The 24,316-nt window shown below is 40.2% G+C and overlaps 1 long non-coding RNA gene across 1 annotated transcript; it reads right to left on the reverse strand.

The window, feature by feature from the left end:
* Positions 1-11,742: 11,742 nt before the first annotated feature.
* Positions 11,743-19,888, reverse strand: LOC136441949 (uncharacterized). The gene is made up of 5 exons (XR_010756946.1): positions 19,698-19,888; positions 17,558-17,621; positions 13,585-13,672; positions 12,580-12,669; positions 11,743-11,835 (listed from the first exon to the last, which is right to left on the reverse strand). It is a non-coding gene; the product is annotated as an uncharacterized lncRNA (long non-coding RNA).
* Between the last annotated feature and the right edge of the window lie 4,428 nt (positions 19,889-24,316).

A 24,316-nucleotide genomic window follows, 5' to 3' on the forward strand; every position in this document is an offset into this window, starting at 1 on the left:
ATTTTCAAACTTTGCATTCAAACGATAGGGCACTTGGTGGGTATTTGAGGAAATGATACTGCTTTACTTTCTCATTCATGGTTACGAAGTAATAGCTGACCAAAGTTACGCCCCCCCACCCCATACTTAAAGCATTATAGACGAATTGCACCCTTCTAAAATTCAATCTCTTTATCGGAATTTTCAAACTTTACATTCAAACGATAGGGCACTTGGTGGGTATTTGAGGAAATGATACTGCTTTACTTTCTCATTCATGGTTACGAAGTAATAGCTGACCAAAGTTACGAACTTAAGGCATTATAGACGAATTGCACCCTTCTAAAATTCAATCTCTTTATCGGAATTTTCAAAATTTACATTCAAACGATAGGGCACTTGGTGGGTATTTGAGGAAATGATACTGCTTTACTTTCTCATTCATGGTTACGAAGTAATAGCTGACCAAAGTTACGCCCCCCCACCATATACTTAAAGCATTAGAGACGAATTGCACCATTCTTAAATTCAATCTCTTTATCGGAATTTTCAAACTTTACATTCAAACGATAGGGCACTTGGTGGGTATTTGAGGAAATGATACTGCTTTACTTTCTCATTCATGGTTACGAAGTAATAGCTGACCAAAGTTACGCCCCCCCACCCCATACTTAAAGCATTATAGACGAATTGCACCCTTCTAAAATTCAATCTCTTTATCGGAATTTTCAAACTTTACATTCAAACGATAGGGCACTTGGTGGGTATTTGAGGAAATGATACTGCTTTACTTTCTCATTCATGGTTACGAAGTAATAGCTGACCAAAGTTACGCCCCCCCCCCCCCACCCCATTCTTAAGGCATTGTAGACGAATTGCACCCTTCTAAAATTCAATCTCTTATTCGGAATTTTCAAACTTTACATTCAAACGATAGGGCACTTGGTGGGTATTTGAGGAAATGATACTGCTTTACTTTCTCATTCATGGTTACGAAGTAATAGCTGACCAAAGTTACGCCCCCCCCCCCCACCCCATACTTAAGGCATTATAGACGAATTGCACCCTTCTAAAATTCAATCTCTTTATCGGAATTTTCAAACTTTACATTCAAACGATAGGGCACTTGGTGGGTATTTGAGGAAATGATACTGCTTTACTTTCTCATTCATGGTTACGAAGTAATAGCTGACCAAAGTTACGCCCCCCCCACCATATACTTAAAGCATTATAGACGAATTGCACCCTTCTAAAATTCAATCTCTTTATCGGAATTTTCAAACTTTACATTCAAACGATAGGGCACTTGGTGGGTATTTGAGGAAATGATACTGCTTAACTTTCTCATTCATGGCTACGAAGTAATAGCTGACCAAAGTTACGCCCCCCCCCCCCCACCCCATACTTAAAGCATTATAGACGAATCGCACCCTTCTAAAATTCAATCTCTTTATCGGAATTTTCAAACTTTACATTCAAACGATAGGGCACTTGGTGGGTATTTGAGGGATCGGGAATAATACTGCTTTACTTTGTAATTTATGGTTACGAAGAAATAGCTGACCAAAGTTACGCCCCCCCCCCACCCCATACTTAAAGCATTATAGACGAATTGCACCCTTCTAAAATTATATCTCCTTATCGGAATTTTCAAACTTAACATTCAAACGATAGGGCACTTGGTGGGTATTTGAGGAAATGATACTGCTTTACTTTCTCATTCATGGTTACGAAGTAATAGCTGACCAAAGTTACGCCCCCCACCCTATACTTAAAGCATTATAGACGAATTGCACCCTTCTAAAATTCAATCTCTTTATCGGAATTTTCAAACTTTACATTCAAACGATAGGGCACTTATTGGGTATTTGAGGAAATGATACTGCTTTACTTTCTCATTCATGGTTACGAAGTAATAGCTGACCAAAGTTACGCCCCCACCCCCACCCCATACTTAAAGCATAATAGACGAATTGCACCCTTCTAAAATTCAATCTCTTTATCGGAATTTTCAAACTTTACATTCAAACGATAGGGCACTTGTTGGGTATTAGCTGGACTAGCTAAAAGGGTTTTTTACACCGATATAGACACACGTACATGCAGCCGTTCATTTTTTTGGGCAACGGACTCTTTTAGGGTACCCACTCGGAGTAATACAGGAATGAGACCATAATGATATTGCTTTTGATACATGACACGGAGGCTTCCTCGACGGTATAGATAGATGCAGTTCTAGTAAGAACTGCCAAGGGGCGCTCTTGATCCATGAGGATAAAGGTGCTTTAGCAGAAAATGTTTCACTTATGATGAGTTGTTTGACTGCAAGTTTCTTTCATTGTCAATAAGGATTGGTTCTCCAGCAAACTACCAAGGAACACATTAGACCAGGTGTCCTAAAAGATATCAATTTTTGACGCTGAACACTACAAACAAACACATTTGTTATTGATTTTGAAAACTGATTTCTGAAAATACCAACTTTAACAATATATATGACAAATTGGGCAGCAAAAATGAAGGTAAGTAAAACCCAGCGTCACCATTTTAATTTCTATATATATCGTCTCTAACGTTATACACTCAGCACAAAAAGTTTGGAAACTTAACTTTGGTCGATCATATCTCCGTTGTCTCTTGATCAATTTCAATGATTTATATATCATTACAAAGCTTTTTGTGATTTTCTTTCCCATGATACCAAACTTAATATGGTTGTAGATTAATGCAACGAGCACCAGACCTGCTTATGCGAGCAGGTCACGTAAAAAAAGTGCCCAGATTACCCTACTAATGTCAAACGCTCAATTCAGTATTTTTTTTCTTCTGCTGGTAGCACGTGGCTTTTGTACCAGGGTAATATGAAACTTAAATCAACAAAACACATTAATATGAAAGCCAAGGATAGTCTTCATCCTAACAAAAAAAAATGCATAAAGGAGCCTCAGTTATAATGAAGGTGGCTTCATACTGAGTACACAAGCCATGCGCCGTCACCACAGCTCGGTACATCCTCCTCATAATTGTCACCAGTTTTGTTACGCGGTCCCTGGCTATTCTTCCACAAGGAGTCGTCGCAGGTCGACCAGTGTTGTTCTATAGATCATTCTCGCATGCACAGCTCGCCCAAGCTGATCAGTGATCACAGAGTCTGAGATTGTGTTCAATTGTGTTGAGATCTGGGCTGCAGGAGGGCCATTATATCCTCTGTATTCCTGCATCCTGGAGGTGGTCTGAAATGACTCTCATTCTGTATGGACGTGCACTATCATCTTGCAGATCTTGCATATTGCAGAGGTAAGGATCTTGGAAATGTGACTGGATTGAGAAAGGTGTCTCTATGTCTTGACACATCGAGGTTGCTTAGGATGATTAGCCTATTTTTCCTCTGGCAGTTAACTGTCCCACACCATGACACTGACTCCAACAAACACTGTCAGTCTCTCTGTGCAACAGTAAGCGCAGGGTTCTCCTCGTTGCCCACACTTCCATTTACCCATCCAACAATCTAAATAAATCTACTCTTATCTGTAGCTGTGAACATAACATTCCTCCACACACTGTTCCATTCACGATGTGGATAACACCACCACAAATGGGTTTGGCGCTGCGCTGAGCGTTTGACAGTAGCATGGAAATTTGGGCACTTTTTTCTACAACCAACTCGAGTAAGCAGGCCTGGTGCTCCATGAGATTGCAATTATAATGAGTTGGGTATCATAGGAAAGGAAATTACACAGGCTTTTCAAAGATATATAATGCATTGAAATTGATCAAGAACCAACGGAAATATGATCAACCAAAGTAAAGTTTCCAAACTTTTTGTGCGTAGTTTATACAAATTTAAAGGCACATGCATCCTGTCCCTTAAACATTATATCAAAGTCATGATTTGGGTAGTGTTCGTGTGTGTGTGTGTGTGTCTACGTGTGTGTGTGTGTGTCTACGTGTGTGTGTATGTGTGTGTGTGCGTGTACGTGTGCGTGTGTGTGTGTACAGTGTGTGTGTGTGTGTGTGTGTGCGTGTTTGTGTGTGCGTGCGTGTGTGTGTGTGTGTGTGCGTGTTTGTATGTGCGTGCGTGTGTGTGTGTGTTTATACATGTACGTCTGTCTGTCTGAAAAGCGGCGCAGATGAGTGAGTGATTGGGTGTTTGTCTGTAAACACGATAGCCCAAAATGTCTGAGTGGCTTGTCTTGCTTTTTGGTATGTGGGTAGGTGCATAGGATGGTGAATGACGGGAATGTCATAGTTGCAGCATTTGGAAATGAAGTAAATGTGAACCTCGTTCAACTTGAATTATGAAAATCAGGACCTCATTTGTATGATTGATGAGGACATGCTAGAATAGCTTTTGTTAAGATACGTAAGACTTTCATGCTTTGGACAACCTCTGTTATTCGGGTGGACAAGATTTTCAACTGTATTCAGGCATGAGATCATTACATTACCAGTACTCTAGAAGTTAAAAAAAGCTTACTTTTAGCAAACTGCAGAATATTTCAAGAGACAACTTGAGAAAGAACCAAAGATTAGTTGTCGTTTTCAGTTTAGGAGTAATTACATAGTTTGACCAATAGAATATTACCTCTCTCTTCTTCCTGTCTTCCCGTTGGTCAGTTCCAGAATCTGCATATTGAACTTCCTTTTCTCCTGATGTAAAGTAATATATTAACATACGCTCAAGCAACTGGATAGAATTTGTAAAAGATCAGACATTTCAGATAGCGTCCACTAGCTGACCGTCATGGCGTCGTGTCGGCCACCGCCGCTCCCAAGCTTTTCAGGTTACAAAATGGTGACAGGAAAGCCTAACACAATAAATGTAATGTTTGTACACCTCAACTGCCGTACTGCTACTCGTGCCGTAGTGCCGGGCTCACGCCAGGCTCACGTTCGTTAGTAGAGTTGCCGAGTATGACACTGGGTATCCGTGACTCAGGCAACTGTCGTACTAGCTAAGGTTAGAGTACTAAGTGTTTCACGCGTTCATCCCTGACTCACGTTCGTCACTTTACCTGTTGTCCGTACAATACTAGCAGTACTCGCTGTACGGATAGATATGACTGGGAAATGTCAACATTAGCTGCCGATCACACGACATTGAATGTACGCAATCGTCGATAAGAACTCAACAAGGAACAAATAAACCGTGTAAGCTTTGAATTATTGTATCCTGAACGTTTGACATTCTATCAAGTCTTTACTGTAAATCTAAGTTTAACAGAAGGAGACCTTTGAGAGGTTAGGTGAACGATCGAACTGACTCAATTTTGCAAGTCACGCTACGGAAATTTTTTGGGGAGGGGGGTAACATTACCGCGTTCGAAATCAAAAGTCCCCTCCCACAGCACAAATTAGTATAGCCACACTTACATGATGAGTTGCTTATAATTTTGCTTGGTCCAACATAGTACCGCAAACATTCAGTTGTGATGTCCGTAACGTTAGAACAAAATCCACTCAACACTGACAATGCCAGGAAAGAGACAAACATCTAACGTTATGTTGAGCTGGCCAGAGAATTCCATGACTCTGAGACATGTACACAATAAGGAACAATGACGTCGTGTATATGGTGTCCTGTTCATTTGGTATTTCCTCGTGATTCTGAATGTAACGAGCCACGTTGCATTCAGTCAAACAGAAAACACCCTCCAGTTTAAGTTTGGAATTCCACTTTTCCCATTTTGACAAGTGCTTATATATTCAATATAAAAGCATTTAATTTAAAAATGTTAGCATATAGTTGATGAGTATGATGTACAGTTATGATTGATAACAATAACTTTCATGAATATTCATTTTGAAAATTTTCCTCCTGCAGGAATTCCTGCAGAATCTGCAGGAATTCCTGCAGGAAGAATTTGTCCAGCAGGAATTTCTGCAGGAAGATATTTTTCCTGCAGGAATCCCTGCAGGAGTCCCTGCAGGAAGAAGTGAAATTCCTGCAGGAAAACATCTTTCCTGCAGGAATTCCTGCAGAAATTGCCTTATATCTACAGCAATGTCAGTAGAATATAAGGCAATTGTGCAGTTTTGTTTTACAACTGTTAGGCCAGAACAATGGCAGCCACAACAATGAAAATTGCAATGAAATGTACCTTTTGATCAATCGTTTTCCATGATATATCTTATGATACACAATTGTCTATATATTCAACTTTGTTTTGTGAAGCTTGCATGCATGTACTCTGACTGTTACAATTGTTTTTAAAGAAGACATCTTTAAAAACACCTACTTTTTAACTCAAGTTTACCTGCATTGAATTACAATAGTCATTAAGCATTGCATAATCATCAACTTCTGGCTGCCAAGATCTATAATGGCTTACAATTGCTGATTGTGGCTTTCCTTATTACACAATACAGTTAAATCATTAAACCTCTTATGTCATCAAGGTCTATTTAAACTGAGGGAAGAAAGTTGATTATTGATTAATTATTGTTATTGATTTTGTTGAAGATAGTGCCAGTGGTCAGAATGTGTAAGAATGGCACGTAATGGTCGTAGGATGTTATACTGCGACAAGAAGGTTTATTTGTAACTCTTTTTATCACCAGGGTGTGATAATCACCTCCCCTCCCTTTTCTCACCCATCTTTAAAGAGACCATGATCTCCATGTTCGTTGTATCCAGATGTTAGCCAGCAGCCACAATGCATGCACTGATATGTAATTCAGGTCATCAGAAAAGATAAAAGATAGTTTCATCAGGTGATAAGTAGTTTACAATCTCACATGTCCCTGTCAGACCACAATCCTTTACTACCGGCTTTAGGTTTTGAACTGACTGACCTAACCTACTTCTAGTAAATGACTTAACCTGCTACTAGTAAATATTGTAGTAATATTGCAGTACCCTTGGGATAGTTTTTTCAGCAACCCTTTCTTAGATCTTATCTTTACCTCTTTTATAGCAAAGAGTACTTTACTATTAGTAAGTACTTTAAGATTTACTTCTTTCGAGGCTACCCCAGGCCTGTTTAAGTGACTAGCAGGTCACTAGACTCAGGTATTGAAATGCAAAAGCAGAAAAGAGCAACAAAATAACTCTGATAGATTGAAAAATTACTTCAAAGTTATACTTAAAGTGTGTTATATTTGCCCACCACATGCTAGACACTTGTCCTCAATAGATTTGGGCCCCTCTTGTACTATATCACACCTACAACAGCTGATTTCACACATTGGTGGTAAAGTATTATGCATCCATCCACTGTTTTTGGCTAATGTTTTGGCTTTAATATTGGCTTTCTGTTTTGTCAGCTTTTGTTTTTGTCCACCAGCCAATTTGAAAATAGAGTGTGAGCATGCATGCCTGAATATTCAACAACCAAGAATATATCAACGAGGTTAAATTAGGATTTTAACCTATTCTAACCTCCTTGAATATATCTATGATACAAATATTGCATTTTTTAAAATACACTTCTATCAAGCAAAGTTTAAAAGTACCTGACCTTGCATCAAGCACCTTGCATCACGGCATGCATGATTGAAGTTTTGAAAATACCCAAATCTGACCAATAGCCTATATAAGGGTTGATGGTCTCTAACAAAGTCTTTTTTTTGTCATCCCTTTACAAAATTGAATCTACCTCATCACAGTGAGCCAGCAATTGTCACATGATGACATAGAGTTGAAATTTGATAGAATACCAAACACATGAAGATGTTAAGATTGACATATGAATTAAAACATCTGGCAAAAGTTTGTTCCAGAGAATATTTCCAATTACAAGGGGTATTCTCCTTTTTCAATGAGTATTCTCCTTTTTCAGTAATTATTCGTTCCTTTCATATGCGGGTCAAACTAGGTCAGCTATTGTCCGGCCAATTATCAAGTCCTTGGTTGGGCTGCTGACTGAGCATGCATGGTCTTGGCTTTTTGTGTGCTTTCGGCTTGGGGCTGTTGTAAAATAAAAGCCTAAGCAGAGGTTAGGGGTGGCCGCAATTTTTTACGTCTCCCTAATTTCACAAAATCGCGGCCACCACTTTAGCCCACCGACAAAACCTCTACTTGGAGAACAGTACTTAAGGGAGGACTCATGGTCCAATGAAATCCCGGCTGATCAGAATACTTAACAATTTGAAAGTTCTTCCCCACATCTGCCTGGAGATTATGATAGCCCTGACCTTGGTATCAGCTGAAAGGACAAGTGTCGTAAAGTCAAGTCAAGGCCTTAAGTTTACTTTAAGATACTTTTAATAGGTCGGGGCTATCGTAATCTCCGATTATAGTTGTATATAGAAACTTGAGGTCAATATTTTTTAGCCTCTTTGTCTTTGGTATCAGTCAATGTGTAAGCTGAGCAGGTCTATATTAAAGTGCAGAAACCTGAAAATTCACTTCTGGGATGCCAAGGAGGTCTAGATATCCATGGGGATACTTATCTGTATTCATATTGGGTAAACCTAAAATGGGTAAACCGAGGAAGTTGTATTCTATTTATTTGAATAAACTTGGATAAATTCAATATTTCGTGAGAACTCTGAAGTGTTGAGGCCCATGTTCGAAATCACAAATCAGCGCTCAAAATGTTAAAGCTTGCACTCTTAGAAGTCTGTGAAGGAAGCTAGATAAAAATAATAACAAACTTTAAGGAGGTTTCATTCCTAGGAGAGATTAGCCTCTACCAGTCTCTGCGCGATCGCTGGGAAAATAATAGAAATTGGCCAAATAGAGTGAATAGTATACCACGGGTCACAGTCCGCTATACAGTAAAGCTACATGTTGGTCAGTAGATCGCCTATTGAGCTTCACTGCATAGCGGACTACCCCTGGCATACTATTCACTCTATTTGGCCCATTTCTACTATTTTCCCAGCAATCGCACGGAGACTGGTAGAGGCTAGGAGACATCACAGGAGTGAGGAGAGATCTCCTTTCAGTTTCAGGGATGCCTGTAGTCGCTGGCTTTGAACGCCTTGATTCATGTCAAGGTGTGAATTGCCCTTATTAACATTATAGGAGGCAACAACAATCAGGCACCTGGAAGATAGAATCTCCTTAGCTGTCATGGATGCAGTCGGGAGGTGTTTGTGTGTGCTGCCTGGTTTTAAAGGGGCCCGGCAGATGTTGTGAGTATGTACAGGGGGTTCAATTGATTCTAAACCTCCTTGTACTGTACCAACCAGTAATGAGGCTGTTGTAGTTCAACCCTTTAACATACTAAAGGCACCTCCAGATCCATGTTCACGAGACCCCAATTTCACATCCCTTCCGAATATTCTTGATGGCAGGGAGCTGATCTATAGGGTCTGGCCCATTGTTATGTCAAACAAGAATAGAAAATGAATAACAATTCTGAAGACACAGTAAAGGCTTCAATACACCTCATAACAGTATAATGAATAGTTTAAAACCACCTCAAGGGGCAGCTAGGAACAAGCTGGCTTGACTGGTGTCATCTATTAAAATCTGGCTTGGAGTGTTCACGCTCACAAATTAATTTGACTTTGCTTAGTCACTGGGCGCTTTTGCCGAGCAAACACTACTCTGTACTGAAGCGCCCAAAAAATCACTGGTCAGGTCAGTCTGACTTGTCAGCCCCTGATGTACGCATGGGGTCTACCAACTCTACGCTTGACTTTAAAAAGTACAAAATAACCAGTCTCTTCAGGACTTTACTTTGTGGAGACAACAGATAAGACAAGAAGGTGTGGCTGCACATGAAATTAAAGTAAATGCCATTTTCAAATAAGGAGGAAAATATTTTTCCATCAACTACACAACGAACTACACAACGAACATTTAATACATGTACTAGTGTATAGAGTACTGTGAATGCATTTAAGTTGTTGAACCCCCCAGGAATAGTTGAAAAACGCCACCAGGCGATACTGTATTCCTGGTTAAATAAATAAACAAACAAACAAGTTTATGTGGTTTTAATTTCACGGTGGGGAGAAAATGGAGTGTTCACAGGGATTTTAAGTTCACGTTTGAGACAATGATAGACAAGGGGGTAGAAGGGGAAAAAAATCTCGGCCACTACTACTGACCAAGGAGGTTATATGTGTACTGACCGTGGTTTTTCCCTTTTTTGTGAAGGGAGGGCCATCCCTAGCCCTCTAACCAAACCTCTGCTTGGACCCCAGATCCAAGTCAAGGCACACAAACTACCATGCGAGGTCATGCTCATCAGCCTGAGTGTCATCCTGTTTCAGTTCCAGGCTCTAACTGAAACAGGATGACACTCAGGCTAGCTCAGTAGCCCCTTGACAATACACCCTGTCCCTGTGTGATCTGTTCAACCAAGGACTTCATAATTGGACAGCATTTGTAAGACAATGGCTGACCTAGTTCGAACCCGCATATCAATGGAGCGAATAATTACTAAGAATTTCCATCAGGAGGAATGGATCCTTGTTTATAAAGGTCTATATGGTAGGATTTTGAACCTGGAGAGGATATATTGTCAGGAAGAAAACTTTCTATTCATATGAGTCATAACATCTCATATGTTTGGCATTCTATCATATTTCAACTCAAATGTATTATGATACTAATTATCTACTAGTAGTCTTTTGAGATATAGATTTTGAAAAATGGAAAAATGGAAAAATGTCTTCCTGCAGAAATTCCTGCAGGACAAATTCTTCCTGCAGGAATTCCTGCAGAATCTGCAGGAATTCCTGCAGGAGGAAAATTTTCAAAATGAATATTCATGAAAGTTATTGTTATCAATCATAACTGTACATCATACTCATCAACTATATGTAATCATTTTTAAATTAAATGCTTTTATATTGAAAATATAAGCACTTGTCAAAATGGGAAAAGTGGAATTCCAAACTTAAAGTAGAGGGTGTTAGAAGTAAATACAGATTCCAAGAGTATTTGGGGAAGAGAGAACTAGAGGTGAACCGCATTGGAATTTGTAACTCTACGGAATAGATTCATCATGTCATAACGAACACTGATTTCGGTGCATGAAGGACAGACCAGAGAGGTATTATTTTCAGGCTAATTTTACTCACGTAGTATTGTTTCAACGTTGCCGAAAGCACACAGCATTTCCGTCGGCCGTCACAAACCGCCACATTTTCGTAGCAAGCATTCAGCAGGTACTGGTAACATAATCTCCCGGTTATGCCATGCTCTTGTGCCGTTATATGACACTACAGTGCAATGTGAACATGGTCCGGGGAGATATAACGTTACATAACGTTATATGTGGCATTTATATCAAACATGCTACTTATGATGTGATTAACTTTATCATCATTTTCTAACAGGCATTTCTAACATTCGTTATTTCGTTCCCCAAAAAAATGACAATATTCGAAACAATGGGTTAGATATTTTATTGGACATGCTACAATAAAGCATATTCTCCATGGAAAATCGTGAAAGGTTGGGCATTTCAACTTTTGACAAAACATGAAAATTTGCATTTCCACATCAAAATGAAACAGCATGATTCTAAGGGTAATTGACAATACATGTTATGTTAGTTCACTACAATATGTGACAACAAACCCATAAATGTTACATTATATATCTTCAACATAAAGAGATACACTACACATAAAAGGCCCTAAAATGACACATTTTTTTAATCATTCATGTTGTGAGGACTAGATTAAGCGGGTTGGACACATTCGAATATATAATGCAGATTATACAGTCATCACATCAACACACCTGACTTCAGTACCTGGCAATTTATTTTCCTTGATTGCTGAAGTCTATAACAGAAGTAGTAAAGATGTATTATGTAAAGTACTGCCCCTGATGAAAGGTGCTCTACATTGTATAGCCACCTTGATGGATACTGTTCTTGTCTCTCAGGATTTTCTGATACAGTTGTCAGCATTAGGTGTCTGTCATAGAGTCAGGACATATGTGTTCTGTATGGAGAAAGAAGATAATTTACAATGAGACTGATGCTATAGGTAACATACTTTTATGACTTACTCTTTGCAATCATGATGTAACACAGAGTGTATTGTCTGAAGTAAAAGTATCAACAGCAAGGTATGTAAGAATGTGTGATAAGTGCACAATTATTGCACCAGTTAACACAATTTAAAGCACAAGTCATCATTTCTTCCCAAAATCAAATTTTATCATGTTTATAGATCTCATTTCTTCAACTTTCTACAGAAGTGGTGGCCTCGAGTATGCATGTGTATATAATGCCCAGGCTACAGTTTTCATCACTATGTAGTTATGAAGGCATTTGTTTTACAGCAGCTAGCATTATTGCTAACACTTACTAGTATTATCAAGAAACTTATACCTTGATGGTTGAGAGCTATGTTACAAAGCAGTTATCATATTTGATAGGTTAGCATATCTAGAGGCCATATCTCTTCACACAGTTTGACTCAATGATATACAACTATGAGAATTTCGCTAGCAGCAAAGATTTAGAGATGTAAATTGCCTGTAACATTAATACTCTTGAGTTTTACTAGACAATTTGCCAAGTATTGCTGTGCTGTACATATGTACTACATGATAACTAGATAACTACTCTACTCTAGTTTGGTATTGATATAAATTTGCAATTGGGACTTAAACCATCTGTTGCAAGTTTCAACTCCTGTCATGTCCTGTCCTATAATCAGATGTAGGTACTCTATAGCCACCTTGATGGATACTGCTATAATTGTCTCTCAGGATGTTCTGGTACAGTTGTCAGCATTATGTGTCTGTCACAGAGTCAGGATATTTGTGTTCTGTATGGAGAAAGAAAATGTACAATGAGACTGAATGCTATTACAGGGTAACCTAGGTACATAGGTAATATACTTTTGTGAGGACATAGGTAATATACTTTTGTGACTTTGAACCCTACTATTTGCAATTATGTAACAATGATGTATGGATAAATAGCAGTGTATGTTGGCAAGGAGGTTTGGTTGTGTAATACTGAGTGCACAAGTATTGCATAATTTGCATTGGTTAGCACACTTAAAAGCAAAAGTTACCAATGCATGTCTTTTTTGTCTTCCCAAAATTTACTTGCTTTTAGCACTCTTTTCCTCAAGTCTACACAGAAGTGGTGGGTTTCAGTAATGTTCTACATGTATGTGTATAATCTCACTGCTGCAGTCTATGTACATGTAGTTATGCAGATATTTGTGTACAGCTAATAGCTTTCATGTGCAACCATATTACTCTCCTTTGTTAATTTCGCAGTGTGCATCTTATTACTTGCTTGTATAACATTCACCGACGTATCAAATGATAATCAATTTTCAGAAACAGCATCACTGCAATCAAGCAAGACTGGAGACAGGTTCAAACCAACAGAAATTGATAACAACAAAATCCTAAAGAGGGAAGTGCAACCTTCAACCTTAAAAGCTGGTCAGTTGAAATATGACAATAAGACAATATTGTAGTTGACATATGACTTACATGTTGATTTCGTGTACAAATTTAACTGTTCCTTTATACAGGAGCTTTGAATGCTTTGTCAGCCATAGTTTTTAATGGTAAGTACAATCATAACAATATGCCATTGTTTCATTTCCCGTGTTTCAAGCTTCCAGTGGTATAACATTAAAACTTTTAATTATACCACTGGAAGCTTGAAACACATAAAACTAACAATAATCTGAAATACATATATACAAGTCATACATTACCTGCTAATATCTCCATCAGACTGCGTTCATTTCTCTCAACCAGAGATGTGCCACCTCCTTCAAGGGTCGTAGCGTCATGCTCTGCTGTCTTCTCCGATATCAAAAAACCAAAACAAAAAATTATTACACTCATATCATGATGAGTGATGTGTGGTAATGGAGCCATCTGAACACAGAGAAAAGGGGAAAGTAAAAACTGTGCCAGTTTTTGTTTCTCAGTCCATGGGACAGGAGTTTGAGAAATCTTGAACAGACATGACAACTCTGACCTCAACTGGCTCTATCATCACACGGAACCAACACGAGTGACTGAAAACAGCTCTACTCTGTTAGATGTCATCCTCACATCCAACCCTAGCAAATACTCAAAGAGTGGTGTGTTCAAATATGGATTGAGTGACCACCACCTGATCTACACGTATCGAGGCTTGAAACAACCAAAACCCCCACCTAAATGGATCACAGCAAGAATCTTCAAAAGATTCGACGAGGAACAGTTCAAGAAAGACCTAGCAAGGGTACCATGGAGCACAGTTGCTGTCTTCGATTCTGTTCAGGACATGTGGAGTGCGTGGAAGTCACTGTTTGAATCGGTCTGCAACAAACATGCTCCAGTTAAGAAATTCCGGGTAAAAGGAACAGATTGACCACCCTGGCTATCTCAAGATGTACGCGAGCTCATGTCCCTCAGAGACCAAGCAAGGTACACAGCCGAGAAAACACAAAGACCAACTGACTGGGAAACGTACAAAAAACTACGCAACCACACCAAGCGTTTAATCCTCTCCAAGAAACGCAACCACTACACCGACAAAATCAACAATGGTTCCGTATCTGACATTTGGAGCTCCTTAAAGTCCCTGTTAGGAAAGCCAAACTCAGGTGATATAACTGGCATGAAGGATACGGAGGGAAACACAAAAACATCACCACTGGACATCGCCCATGTACTCAACACATACTTCGGAACAGTCGCTGAAACGCTAGGCCAAAACATCAACAAAGGGTTGTCACATTTCAGTCCTCTACAGTTTGTCAGATACTACCAGTCCCGCTTCACCCTCAAACCTGTGACAGTGGACTTCGTGACCCAAGAACTCTTAGCTCTGAAGTCTGACAAAGCCACTGGACTTGACCAACTCAACAACAGACTTTTAAAGTCAGCCGCCCAAGAAATAGCACCTTCCCTGACGACCATCATAAACGCGTCGATACAAACAAGTGAATTCCCAGAGGATTGGAAAAAGGCAAGGCTGTCACCCATACACAAGGCTGGGGACAGAGACGCCCCCAACAACTACAGACCCATCAGCATCCTGCCTGCCGTCTCCAAAATCCTTGAAAGAGCCGTGCATACACAACTCTACGACTACATGACAACCAACAACATTCTATCAGAAGTTCAATCTGGCTTCAGACCCGGACACTCAACACAAACAGCTGTACACTTACTGACTGAGAGATGGTACAAGGCCATGAACGAGGGTGAACTAACCGGAGCAGTGTTCATTGACCTGTCAAAGGCATTTGACACACTGGATCACACCATCCTCCTACAGAAGATGTCCAGATACGGCATACAGGGACCCGCTCTTGACTGGTTCCAATCATACCTCACTGGAAGGAAACACTGCACATCCATCAACGGAGCAACCTCTGAGTTTCACCAAGTAAAATACGGAGTACCCCAGGGATCCATACTAGGACCCCTGCTATTCATCATCTACGTCAACGATATGCCAGAATGCCTTCAGTCTTGTGACATTTCAATGTATGCAGATGATACTGTTATCTACTATAGCAACAAGGACTTCACCAACATTGAGAATGTACTTCAAAACGACCTTCAACGGCTGTCGCAATGGTTTGCTGCGAACTCGTTATCAATGAATGGTGGTAAATGTTAAAGTATGCTAATTGGTACAAACAGAAGACTGGCAAGCTGCAACATTCCAAACTTGGCTGTCAACGGCGTCAACCTAAAAACATGCGACAAATACACGTACCTTGGTGTAGTTATCGATCGTCAGCTCAAGTGGAAAGACCAGGCAAAGGCTGTACTTGGAAAACTGCGGCGGTCATTATTCATGATGAAACACTTAAACCCTTTCATCTCAACCTCAGCACTCTGTACCCTGTATAATGCCATCTTCCTACCACACATCACATACGCTTGCACAGCATGGGAAGCTGCCCCCGACCAGGATCTACAGAAAATTCAAAGTATGCAGAATCGGGCTGGAAAACTGATACTCAAGGCCCCACACAGGACACCATCAACCGAAGTGCTCTCTCGGCTGAGCTGGAAAGACATTAAAGAAACACTCCAGTACTACAATGCCGTACAAACCTTCAAAGCCCTAAACAACAAACTGCCACCCTACATGCGCCAGATGTTTGTGTACTGCAGAGACCAGAGTACTCGTACAACCAGACAAAGCACAAGCAGTCAGCTGGTTGTCCCCAAACCCAAGCGAGAGATTTTCAGAAGATCGGTAGCCTACCGTGGACCAAATGTCTGGAACAGCCTACCGCCAGACACACGTACGGCTCCGAATCTGACTTGCTTTAAGAGACTCTTGAAGTAACGGAAATGAACTAAACGAACGGACACGGACCATGAATCAGCTTTCGCCCTACTTTATGTTGTATGTTGTAGAAATTGTATATTGTTGTACCATAAATATGTAATGATATATGTTGATAGAGTTATTAGGACTCAAATGACTGTTTATCTCTGTTATATTGTATCTGACCCTTACCTCTTCCCTCATGACCTCAATGAAAAGCGGCCTGCGTGCCGATTTGAGCTTATCATGAATAAACAAAGGTTCAAACAAAATCAAACAAAAAACCTTCCTATTTTACTCTTCCTGCACGAGTACCGGTGAAACGGGAACGGTTGGGGGTTCAAAGATCAAAATACCCATGTATTATAGAGATATGTATTCAATTACATGCGTATCTGTGAAATTTTAGCTCTTACAAAGAATTATTCTAAGTTGGTCAAAGTAAATCGTTATTGAACAGCCACCGCAGGATCTTTGCATTGTAAACAAGAGTTCCACGACCTCATATCTCCATGAACAGTTCTATTCATGCAAATGACATACATTTGCATAATATATGCTTGGTCATAAACACCTTTATCTTACTAACACATGTTGCAATATTGACGATCCTGTAATTTTCCAATTAGATGAGATATGGTGTTTTTGCATTAATTATGCAAATTAGGAATCTATTTGCATAATTGGTATCTGTTGATGATCCACTTTCCATAAACTACATGTATTTGAATCTGATAATGGAAAACACTGCAAATATAGATTTTCCTCATTAGCTATGCAAATTAAGTGCTAATTAACATAATTTGCACTTCATTGTGTACATCTCTGTCTAAGCTACCTGTATGCTAAATATCATGGAAATCCGTCGTTCCTTTGTTCAGTTATTCTCCTTAGAAGATTTTCACGATAACGCCCCTGAAGTTCCAGAGCAAGCTGCTAGGGGGCCCAAACCCACACTACGTCTTCATTACACCACAAGCTATCTGCCACCAAAAAATCAAGACCATAACACGTCCAGGTCAAGAGATACAAAAATGGAATTTCTGCTGCAGTACCAAGGTCACATACCAGGGGGCCCAAAATCGACCTTGAATTTCGTCTTCACAACAACTGCCCACATACCAAATATCATCGTAATCCATCAAGAGGTTCTTGAGTTATACTGACTACAGTAGTCCGGAAACACAAACAGACAGACAAACAGACAAACAGACAGACAGACAGACAAACAGACACACCCAAAACAATTTCTCCATTTTTCATGGAGATAACAAGACACTGCTCTCACTAAGCATTTAAGATGACCACATACAACCTAGATTTCGGTAGATTTTAGATTTTGACATTGAATAGTATTTAGCAGATTAAGTATGTTAAGTATCCATCAAATACACCTCACTGACCTGCATTTGGGCCGGAAAAGAGCACCAGACATCCGAGGAATATGATGCTGATAACCCCCATTGTCTGAAAAAAATCAGAGATGAATATGACTTTAAAACAAGAGGACTCAAGAAGGAATTTTATAAGTTTTAGTGAATACGTTGTCCATGGTTAGATTTCGTCGGTCATTGCTGTGAATTCATGAAATTTGGGGATCATGGTAGCCTCCGATGCAGATTCCTCCCGGCTGTTTTCTTTTTCAAGTTACAGTTTAAATACTAATACATTTTTTTTCTTATTGCTGGCCGGCAATAAACTGTAACTTGAAAAAGAAAACAGCCGGGAGGAGTCTGCATCGGAGGCTAGATCATGGCAGGATTGGGCTCCTGATAGGGTCGTGAACGCGTGACCTGTTGGATAAAGAAGGCGTTGGATTGGGGTATTAATTTGGGTACAGCCTGGGATCACAGCAAATGAGACAAAAACCAATACAACCCGCGATCACACTTCACTTGTCAAGGTCACTCGACATCTGCTTGGAATTTAAGGTATTTTACGTTCAGCTCATCTCACAATATAGACATTCATGTTCAATTTGACACACACACACACACAAACGCACACACACACGCGCGCACACACACGTACACACACACACACGCGCGCGCACAGACACACACAGGCACACGCACTTACGCACAGACACACACACACACAGGCACTCGAGAACCTTTTTGGCGAAGGTAAAACACGCCTGAAGGTAAAACACGCACACTCGTCATTTTGCCCGATTGAGTTGAATCCATTTGACCAAAATGACAGGACAAGAAGAAACACGAACAAAAACAATATATTTCACTCCCACACCTGTGGTATGGAGTGGAATATGAATATATAAAGAGGCGATAAGATCGTGGACATATTTCCCGAGGACCTGCAGATAGAGGCATCTGGGAAGAACGTGCACACAAGGCCAGAAGACGGTAAAAGGTTGAAGGTAATGTATAAGCCCCGTGATTGCGGTAAACAGGAGCTCAACTTAACTGGGCGTACCCTCGCACTTTCAAACCAGTGCACCCGAGGTCACAATAGGCGCCACCTGAAAGAATCGGCTATTAATCTTATGACACATGTCAAGGTTCCTTTATCAGGCAGTAAGCCCAGTATCACTATTTGCTTCTGGGGTTGTGTTATACATGTACCAATCTATTATCCGGTTGTAATTGTGTAGATTGCGCGTATATATTGGGGACTGCCAGCGACTTGTACGGGTCTGTTGTCGGTTGCTGCCATCGTAGGGTCGCCAGTTCTATTACGATTCATCGGAACAAAATACATCGCTGTGCGCCTAGTCACGGGTCGGTGGCTGATGTTTTGGATTCTGTTGTTTCTTCGATACAACAGAACACAATACGGCGCTTTGTGCTCAGTAGAGCTTTCGTAAATGCAAAGGTTTTCTCAACAACATGACCTTGATACGTATGACCTTTTCGTCGATGCAACATTTTCAAGGGACATTTAGTAACTCTCCCTTACACCCCCATTCCATTAGGGCGGCGACCACGCTGCGACAACGCTGCCATCGATTTGACAGAGCTCTCAACAACTTTCATAGATCAAAAAAGAAGATTTTCACGCTTTGTATATTTTGCTGTCTTTTTAGTCATAATTTGATATTTTGGTTTATATTTCAATATGAAATAAAGGGTTGCACAAATCCGATTTTGACTGCAGAGAGGTCGCAGCGTGATCTAGTGGAAAGTCGTTTTGTGACACAGGACACTAATATCAATGTATGATTGAAGCAACGAAAGGGAACAACTTCTTTGTAGTGAAAACGTTGCAAATGTAGACAATGGGAGACTTTGAATTGACTACGTATGGAGTGTGATCATTGTTGGAACTTGACGCAGGATGAACAGGTTGGTGTCCCAGGTTGACCTTTCAAAAAAAAAAGGACACAACTGCAACAAACTATAACGGACGAAACCTTATGCATGTTAACTTAAAATCTGACTTCAAACAGACCTGTGTCGTAACACTGCTATTCAGTATGTAGGATGCAATAGTCAGTGTATAGGTTCCTACATACGTATATGCCATAGTATCGACTGGGCAGAAGAGATACAAGGGGCTAACAAGACACCAAAACAAACTCACAGTTGGCAGTTGAAGGTCCAGGTGTTGGCTCGGAGGGTAATGCTGCACAATGTTGCCAAGATGTTCTTCCTGATGTCCCCGCTGTCTAAACGGTTGTCTCCCAAAGACGTGTGAAGTACCCTTGTATTACAACGATGTCTTACGTTTGGCTTATAGCATAAGCTGATATATTGGCTAGCTGTGACTTCAGTACAATGTACTTGCAAGTGCCCGTATGTGCCGCAGGCTTTTTCAAAGATGCGCCCTCGTGCAGGTCACCAATAAACCCCTTTCCAAATACCGCGGCCATTTTGAATCTAGCGCGAGAGCGCATAATTCGAGCGCGGGAAAAGTAAACAAACGGTAAGCGGTAAAGCTTTGCAATGGCGTCCCCAATAGAAAGCAGTGTTGAGTCATCTTCTGCGGCGAGATGCTCTCCTCTTCGGTGAAATCCATCGATATATTTGCATGGCACAAGTAGATAATATTGTTGTGGACACTTGGACTCGATATCGGCTAGTAAAATTGTGAATTTCGGCTACTTTTCCACAGTTCCTGCCGGGCTGTTGAGCGCGCGCTACAGTGAAACAACTCTAATATGTTTACACCGCGTGCTTGTGGTTTCCCTAATAATGCTAGCTAGAGTCGAGAAAAAATCCCACAACACACACACTTTTCGGACTGGGATCCTTGTAGCTACGTAGATAGAAATATGCAGAATTTTACCAGTTGTGACCGTAATTTAGACGATGACAACTTTGCCTGGTTCTGTTAAGCCTTTCTTGACATAGCTTCGTCCGCAGATATTGTATACTTCCACTGGATAAAATCCCACAAAAACGTGAAAATGTAGGCTTGAGCTCAAGGTCCTTTTGGTTAGGAATTTAGCAGAGTTTTGGCGGCTTCTTTTGACGCGTTTTCTGAAATATCAAAACCTAAAGTACGTGAGTAAAGATGGAGTGTTTTCACTATGCGCCGTAATATCTTAAAATTTCCGTCGGATGATATTTCAGAAACGTGAAGATATAGGCTTGAGGGCGCTCTGCGAGTAGAAATTTGACGGAACTTCGGTGGCTCCTTTGACTTTGACCAAGGAGGTTTTGCTTTGACGATATTTTAGTGCCAAGATTAGCGTGAGGAAGTTCGTTAGTGAAGCAGGGGGCGTGTTTTCTTTGTAGCGTTTCATTACATCACTTTTCGCGGAAATATTTTAGACCTCCGCAGGATGAAACCCCACAAAAAAGGAAAATATCGGCCTGAGGTCCTTCAGTCCTCAAGCCAATATTATCTTACTTATTTTTCGGTTCCATCCGGCCAACAGATATCTTGAATATTGCCGCGCAAAATGATTTAAAGAAACGCCACATGCAGTGGAAAACACACCTTCACTCACATACTTGGAGTCCTCAAGACTAAATTCTTGGCATCCGAAAAGATCGTCAAAACAGCCGCCAGAATTCTGCCAAATTTGAGGACATTGAGCTCAAGCCTATATTTTCACGTTTTTGTAGGATTTCATTTGGCGGAAATATAGAATATTGCTGAGCGAAGTCGATGTAGCGCTGCGCAGAAAACACGACCCTCCCCCAAACTCACTTAATTTCAAGATGATGTTGTCATTGTCACGACAGCCAGGCTCAACAGTTATATATATACCTCAACGTAGCTACAAGGGTCACAGCCCGAAGAGTATATGTTTTGTGGGATTTTTTCTCGACTCTAGCTAGCATTATTAGGGAAACCACAAGCACGCGGTGTAGACATATTAGCATTCTATCACTGTAGCGCGCGCTAACAGCCCGGCAGGAACTGTGGAAAAGTAGCCGAAATTCACAATTTTACTAGCCGATATCGAGTCCAAGTGTCCACAACAATATTATCTACTTGTGCCATGCAAATATATCGATGGATTTCACCGAAGAGGAGAACATCTCGCCGCAGAAGATGACTCAACACTGCTTTCTATTGGGGACGCCATTGCAAAGCTTTACCGCTTACCGTTTGTTTACTTTTCCCGCGCTCGAATTATGCGCGCTCGCGCTAGATTCAAAATGGCCGCGGTATTTGGAAAGGGGTCTATTGAATCAGAAGGTCACTTTGTCTTTCGTAAACAGGGACATAAATCTGTCAAGGAAGGAATGAATGCACCCTTTCACGTTCGCGGGAAATTTCAAACGGGTGAAATACTTTGAAGAGTAATATCTGTCAGTTGATTGACAGAAATGTCAGTGTCATTTACATAGTTTACTAGAAACGTCAGTTGTTTATACTGCAATTGCCTTGGGTTAAAACACCAGGCTACAGATCGGTGTGCTGTAACTTAAGTAGAGTTGTGAAACTTCAGGATCCTGGAAACACAAGGACTCGTCTTTGAGGTCTTCTGTCCTCTCTTCCGTGAAATTACAACGACCAAGTTCGCTCTGTAGTTTCATCCGGACGGTCGCCGAACATGATGATGTACAGTTCCTCACACTGTTATTTTAAGTATGAAAAGTCGATACGAAGCACGCTGAAGGCCAGACCATATCTCAGCTCTTTACCGATGACCTTTTACCTGTTTGTTCAACCACAGACAGTTTTGTGCCACTGGCGAAGATCTGGAAGCTTCGTAATTTTATGCTTGGTCGTTTGACGCTGAGCTCGATTGGGGGTGAGAAGTAAATAAAATTAACACAGCTACTAGTTAGATAATTTAAAGTGCCCATTTCTTGCTAGACCTTTTCGCCAATGAGACTATCAGAACTGTTCTAAATCAAAGAAACAGGATTTAAGAAATCTGACGAATAACAACACATGTACAATATTTGTCTTAGTAAAACGTCTTGTGCATTATGCCGTATATCGTGAATGTCTAGATACTAGTGCTTAAAGATTCAGTAAGTCCCTACCCTCAGAATGACAATTCAGGTGATAGAATACTCTTAGTTTTATTTTAAAAGGTAGCATTAATGTTGAAAGCTAACACTGTAATTTCCCCTTCCCTGCATGGTGGCGCTGCTGCACGAGGATTATAAAGCATATCAAATTGTATCATTTTGTATTCCGCTGATCCGATATTGTGTACAAAATCAACCTAGTTAGCTTTCCTTGTCTATTATGATATAAGAGAAAGAGAGAGAGAGAGGTACAATAACCCAGTAGGTATATGTGTACAATAAAGGTATCCATACGTTGATGAAGGTGAGACATCCAGGTTATAAGATACGCTAAAAATAGATATGTTAATGAAGTGAAGGCAATTTCAGATGGTTCAATAGAATTGTAAGTTAAGGCAAGGTTGCATGCTAATGAATCAATTACCCTTCAGCATTAATACTGGTGTCCTTCAGGGTGACCCCTTGGCTCCCTCCCTCTTTGTCATATGCCTTGATTAGGCATAACAAACCTTCAGTACAAACCTGGTGTGTTACGCCTTGATGCGGTTTACCGGGTATGCAATACAAACAAACAAACAAAACACCTGTGTACTTAGCTTTGAAGTTGTATGAAGCTTATTTTAGCATGGCCTTGAGATGTTTTGTACTTTCTTTCAATTGTTTTTAGCGTCTGCAAAGATGATTGTGGTTTAGCAGCATAACATTGAATCAAGAGGCTATCATATAATAGATATATTGTCATGACATTTGCTATGGGGTTAGGTATTGTCCTATCGAAGAAAATATTAGATTTGGGGGTCCCTGCTGGCTATCCTTGGTACTGCAGAAGAACTTGAAGTCTTTCTATCTCGTGTTCTGCACAAGCTATGGTCATGCGGATTTTCTAAACATATGGGCATGTTGCCTGAAGCTAAGAATAAAACAAATTATTTAAAGAAATGTAAAAGTAATATGGTCATTTCGGCGGTAGGACCTTAATAATACTTATTCCTGAACTGCAACTGTGACAAATCATACACAAAGACAATGACACGGGTATTGTACTTCCATGATTATATTCAAATTCAGGAAAATAACAGCAAAAGTATGCAAGCCTCTCCTTATAGGGATATACTAATTTACCTTGCAATTACTATAACGTTAATAACATTGTATTTTCGTTTTTGTATCCATAGTTGTATAATACCTTACTTTTGCTGTGTTAATAAAGTTTTATCAGTACATGCTACTAGAAGTAAGAAGGTGGTACCACCCTACAGCGCTAGAATATCAGACAGTCACAATATCTCACAGGACCTTGAATAGCCGAGCACAATTTTCAAATCACCTGTTTCACTTGGCCTCGCTCTACTTTCAAATATACATACATGTAGCTCTACTTGTGCCATTATATAACTCATACATAGTTATATAATGGCACAATGGCACTAAAACTAGAGCATGCTGAATTGATATTTGAGAGCTATATGTACATATACGCAAAGTTTAGATTAAACTGTACATACATGTAGACCTTTTTTGCTTTCTACTTCTCTACAAGCAGGTTTATCATCCAAAGAAGGATGACGTGGTCTTTGTAAAAGAACATACGTTCTATTTTCAACACGTCACTGCACTTCGAATTCATAAATAATTGCAGGAATGGTACTAAAAGTAGAGCATAGTGAATCGATGTTTGAGAGCTATATGTACATGTAACGTTACGCAAGTTTAGATTAGTCAGCACATAAACTGTTTTTCTTTCTACTTCTATACAAACGGGTT

This window comes from Branchiostoma lanceolatum, chromosome 9, assembly GCF_035083965.1.
Source record: "Branchiostoma lanceolatum isolate klBraLanc5 chromosome 9, klBraLanc5.hap2, whole genome shotgun sequence".
Classification (NCBI taxonomy): domain Eukaryota; kingdom Metazoa; phylum Chordata; class Leptocardii; order Amphioxiformes; family Branchiostomatidae; genus Branchiostoma; species Branchiostoma lanceolatum.